The sequence below is a fragment of the Balaenoptera physalus genome (assembly GCF_965194825.1).
Source record: "Balaenoptera physalus genome assembly, chromosome: 13".
Classification (NCBI taxonomy): Eukaryota; Metazoa; Chordata; class Mammalia; order Artiodactyla; family Balaenopteridae; genus Balaenoptera; species Balaenoptera physalus.
The window spans coordinates 60,805,428-60,811,427 of NC_138892.1; positions in this window are offsets into that span (position 1 = coordinate 60,805,428).

Here is a 6,000-nt window from a genome sequence, read left to right on the forward strand (position 1 = left end):
GCTTTCCAGAGTGGTACACTAGAAGAGTATCATGTTAAGCAAACCAATACATAGAAACCTCCACACTCCCTCTCGAGCTATTGCTTGCTTGCTTCTTCCCTTCAGTGCCCGATTTCTTGAAAGAATTGCCTATATAGTTGGTCTGCAGTTCCCACTTATCCCTTAATCCATTGCAGTCTGCCCACTCTGTTCTGTCTCCACCCAACCTACTAATTTGCAGGACCAGTGGTCTATTTTAGTCCTACTCCCTTGGACATTCAAGGAGCAGCAGGTTGTTTCTTGTGTTGCTTGTGGTAAGAGCCATATCAATGTGATGCACAAAAGAATTACTTAAGGCCACTCTCCTGGAACAGGCCTTGGACTTGGAGGCACTTAGAGCCTTGAGCTTCAGCTGCTATCTAGACCTGCTCTCCCTCATACGTGACTAGGTTAATGATGTTTTTGTTCGCCTAGTCTTTTCAGAATCCCTCACATTCAATTAGTCATCAGATCCTGGAATTTCAATACCAATGATGACTTCTGAAGCCAACCAGTTCTTTGTATCTCCACTGCCACTGCCTTATTTCCGATCATCATCCCTGCCTGGATTATTACAACAACCTCCTAAGTAGTCTTTCAACCAGTAGGTTTTTCCCATTTCAGTTTATCCTCCACCTGCCTTCAAGATATTTAATAATCGGTTTCCAGTTTACCTAATGATAATAGCAAAAGCTTTTTGAGCACTTGGTCTGTGCCAAGCACTGTACAAAGCACTTTATATGCACTGTCACATTTAATTCCCCATGAAGTAGATATTATTAGGTCCCCACTTGGTAGATAAGGAAACTGAGGATCATAGAATATACAAGATTTGACCATTAGTTACTCCATGGAGGAACTGGAATTGGAGTCAGGTCTGCTACCCCCCAAAGGCAGTATTCTTACTCCCGCCACATTTTACAGTTGCTCCAGCCTCATCTCTCCCGACCCCGTTCATAGCCCAGCCGTAGTGAACTCCCCATCCCTCTTAACGCATCGTGCTCTTTAATGACCACACCTTGGTGCATCTTGTTTCCCTCGCTTTGCCAGTGATTCTCTGCTTAGCATATTCCACCTTCAACTTCCAACTCAAATGTTACCTATTTGGGTAACTCCAGGCTCTCTGGTCTAGGCTCCTGCTGTTCTGTTAGTACTCATTTTGAGTTGCGTTGTGATTAGCTTCTAAATGCCTGTATCAGCCAGTTTAGAACAGGAAACAGAAACCACTCTCAATATCTCCATATTTTAAGCAGAAAAGAAATTTAATACAGAGAATTATGAAGTGCTTACCAAATCCTTGGAATAGCTGGAGAAGCAGGCTGTAGCTGAGGCCTCCAGGGCTGACTCACAGAACACTACCAAACTAACCCACCAACGGAGCTACAGCCTTGATGGCCGTGGGGATACCGAGTGTGAGAACATAGCACGCTAATACCACCCAGGGATCAGGAAGCTGCTGACAAACAATCCCACGACATATATAATGTCAGACTTCTTGCAGAGCTACTAACCAGTGTAAACATGCAAATGCGTAGTCAGCAGAGGGAGGAAAAAGGAAACTGGATAATCAGAACCTGGAGCACTGAGGGTTTGTTCTAGGGTGGGTTGGGGTTTTTGAATGTTTGCTTTCAAAAAGTAAGATTGAGGTAAGACTTTTTTTTTTTTTAAGGGAATAGTTATTTTCAAAGTCCACAGGAAAAGATAACCATATGCCAACCTCCCCACTCCAAAAAAAAAAAGCCAAAAATTCTGTAGCTGCAGTACTTGAGTACTAAGTGGGCAGGCAAAACCACTTGAGAAAAGTGGTTATGAAAGCAATTAAGAGAGGTAATGTTAAACTAGGAGTCAGTACAAACTTACTTTGAATCTAAGACCAGCCCTGTGACCTTGGAAACATCATTTAAACTGTCTGTGCTTCATTCTTCTTTTCTCTGACCTTCAATCCAACCCTAAATTTTTGGTTTGTTAGTTATTCAATTGAAAAAAGCATTTTTAAAGTAAAGAGGAGGAAGATTATGCAACCATCTCTAGGGCTGTCTGTACTTTTGATCATTCTGTAAAATTTCCCTGTCAACCTTAAAACATTCTCTGAGGCCATCCAGATGAGGTGAGAGAAGCAGTGGGGAAGAAAGGAACCTAGAAAGTGGAGGGGATTTTGCCTTCACCATATTGAATCAAATACAGTCTTCTAAAACGCACAGAGCAGCTTCGGAATTCCCTAATTTCCCAATTTGGAGTTTTGGTTAACCTGTCCCCTGAGTTAAGGGGGAAAGAAATTCTTCAAAGATTCTAGGAGCTAGAAGGGCTCTTCACAACCTCAGAAGCCAAGCTTGTTATAAAAAGTGCATTAAGAAGCATCCTCTAGGCTATGTTAGCTAGGCCAGAGATTAAATGGAGCTTTCCCCAGGTCCCTGCAGCCTCCTTTGGGCTATTTGAGGTGCTTGCTGTATTTTCTGGCCTAATTTTTTTTTTTTTTCTGCAAGACTTGTCCTTCATCTTCTTGCTTCTCTGATGTAAACGGCTTTTCAGAACACCATTCCCAGACAAACCTTCAAGTGTTAGTGGAGGGTCAGTTTGCCAATACTGTTTTTTGTTGTTGTTATTTCCTTCAAAATAAGAGACTGGTGCTGTCTTCAGAGAATGCTATGGCATGACGGGAGCCTTGCGCAGCCCTTCATTTCTCCCCTGCTAATATGCTTCCTTAGTTTGCTTCAAAGCTTGTTTACCAACTCTAGCTTAGTCCCTGGACTCTCCTCCCTTCACCCTGCCCCCTGCATTGTGCATTTCAAAAGGTAGAGAAAAATAACAGCCTCTTCTCAGCCCTCTCCAGTGAAGACAGCAGAATTACCAGGGCCTATATGTCAAATTGTACAGCCGTCACCAAACCTGTGCCCAGAGATATTTCAGGTTAGTAAAAGAAAAAGCCACTTCACATATAGCACAAGGGCCTCTAACAGACAGGGAGGCTCCAGGGCTGCCTCTCCTCGGTGCACAAAAAAAAAAAAAAAAAGAGATAAGAGTGAATAAGCAGGGTTTAGTTCTTAGCCACAGATGATACAAACCCAATGATACATCTATTGCTACATGCAGCCAAATTAAATGGGATGTACACATGAAGATTTGTTATAGTTACAGCCCTACCCTCAAGCCATTTATAGTCAAAGGCAGTGTTTCTCAAAGCATAATCCAAATACAACCTACATCATAATTACTTGGGTGCTTATTTTAAAATGCAGGTTCCTGAGCTTTCATCCAGATTTCCTGAATCAGAATATCTGGAAGCAGCACATAGGAATCTATTTTTCACAATACACCTCATATAATTCTTAGGTACAGTAAAGTTTCTGAAACCACATATTACTTTGAATAAAGGCTTTTTAGGAATTTACAAGGAAGATAATTATACTATTTTGAGTTTTAAGGCCCCAGGTCCTTAAAAAAATCTGCACATTAATCACAAAGTAAAGAGTATAGCATAGGGCTTCCCTGGTGGCGCAGTGGTTGAGAATCTGCCTGCCAATGCAGGGGACACGGGTTCGGGCCCTGGTCTGGGAGGATCCCATATGCCGCGGAGCAGCTGGGCCCGTGAGCCACAATCGCTGAGCCTGCGCGTCTGGAGCCTGTGCTCCTCAACAAGAGAGGCCGCGATAGTGAGAGGCCCGCGCACCGCGATGAAGAGTGGCCCCCGCTCTCCGCAACTAGAGAAAGCCCTTGCACAGAAACGAAGACCCAACAGAGCCAAAAATAAATAAATAAATTTATTAAAAAAAAAAAAAAAGAACAGGAGTATAATTAAGTGCAGTACCCGAATCATAAGATCATTTAAAGGTATAAATGGGGGAAAATGCATTAAAGTTTTTAAGAGTGTTCACAGTAAGCACTCAATACATTTTAGCCGTAATGAATAAACTGAGGGCACCTAATACACAAATGACGTGACGTACATGGAGCACAAGATTATCCCCATACACTGTCTTGACTCCTCGATTTCTTCCTTCTAAAACAAAAATGTGAAAGACATTAAAGGACATCCTCTCGGTCAAGGTCAGGCAACCAAAAAATAAAAATGGCTGCTTTTTACTTAACCTGGGTAAATCACAATATCAGCTGGGAAAGGAGAGTAGATTTCTAGATCTGCTGTCATTTGTTTGCCTAACCCTGTAACCTCCTCAGATTGATATTATTGTATGTCCTGATCAATTCTGAGGGTATTTATTGACATTGTCCCATTTCACCAATAAAAGATTCGTTTGAGAGCTATCACTACTTATAAATGACCTTCACCTCTGAAGATACAGCCTGAGGACTCTAGGGGTTAGCCCATGGTTTCAACATGGACTGAATGATGCTAATGGGTTCTAGTGGTGTTGTCTCTGCTAGGAGCGTAGGAAGAGAACAGCCAGTGAGTATAAAGAGAACAGTAGAGGATGCCCCCACTTTCTCCCATACCTGGGTCAGGCAGGGGATAGACAAATAAGGGCAATTCTTTATCTAGGATTTCCTTCTCCTGGCCGCTAAGGCTAACAAGTACCTTGTGATCTATGCCCAAGCATAAGCCCACCTGCCTGCTGCTTTCTGTTTGTGGACATAGTTAACCTGTGTGAGGAGGGGCATAGATTTCAACCTCCCTACACCTCTGGCAGCTGAACAAGGAGACAGGGCTCTATATTCAGCCTCTGAGTTTTCGATAAAGGACAGCATATGGGGGAAACTGTACCCAGGTCTCCCTTGAATCCGAAAAAGACAGTCTTCCGAGAGAAAACTGTAACTTCAACAGATTCTGAGAAGGAATAATTTAACCTTGGAATGAAGGTGGAGTAATTGTGAAGTTTTATTTAATTCTATGTCTGAAGAGTTGACACAGAGTCGTCGATCTCCTTGGTGTCCAGCAGGTGGAGATACAGTCTAAGGCTGCCCGGCACTGCAGTGGAAATTACTGGGCAATAGGTACCTTCCAGAGTCTTCTGAAGCCTGTGGCAGAGAGTAAGCAGGGTGCCTTTGCTGCTTACCAGTCCCCAGTCATCCTAACCTGCATATTTCTCTTCCTTCCCTTTCACAGAAACTTTAGCCTGAGACTATGACCTGTCAGCTTTTGGTATCAGGCTAGGAAGGGGTGATATAAAGAACTCTATGGTGGAGGAGAGATGGGAAGAGGGGGATCATAGAGACATTTGAAGAACTTTCCTGAAGTCCAGGATCTGTGCTATTTAGCACAGATTCTGTGTTGGCAGTGAGGTGTCATTCCTGCCAATCTGGAAATGCCAGTATCTTAAATCCATGGAGGGACCACCCCCCCTAAAACTCAAATAAACAAATGGTGACACATAACAAATCTCAAAGTGACACCAGCCAGGACCAGGAGACCAGGCAGGATTCAGCATAAGTATCTAACTAAACTTCTGGCATCTGTGGATGCCAGGCATCAGGTAAAGGTATGGGTGGGCGCCCTCCCTGCCATTGGGCACTAGGCCATGACCACCAGTTGGGTACAATCAGCCTGCCAAGGTGAAGGGCATCCCAGGATGTTGTGCCCATCAGCTTCCTCTGCCACAAACTGAATGGAGCCCGAAACTTACGAGAGCCCTCCTCCATAGACTCAGTTCCTCCTTGAGAACAGCAGGAGAAAGGGAGGCAGGGAAAGGCAGTAACGCTCTACTTAACCTAAAGACAGTAGCAGAGGCTCTTCACTCCTCCACTGGAAAAGAAGAGTCTGGAAACGGACCTTTCTGAATATGACCCAGAACTTGAAGTTACAAGTTAGTAGGATAAAACAATGTATGATGGAAGTAGAGTGAAGGCAGTGTGGCATCGTGGAAGGAGCAAATTTGGGATGAGGACACCTGGATTCTATCCCACATTAGCTGTATGACCTTGGGCAAGTCATTTATTTTCTCTGGGCTTCAGTTTCCTTGTCTGTAAAATGAGGCATTGGGCTGGATGGTATCTAGAATATCCTCCTTCTCCGACATGTGCTATTCAGTT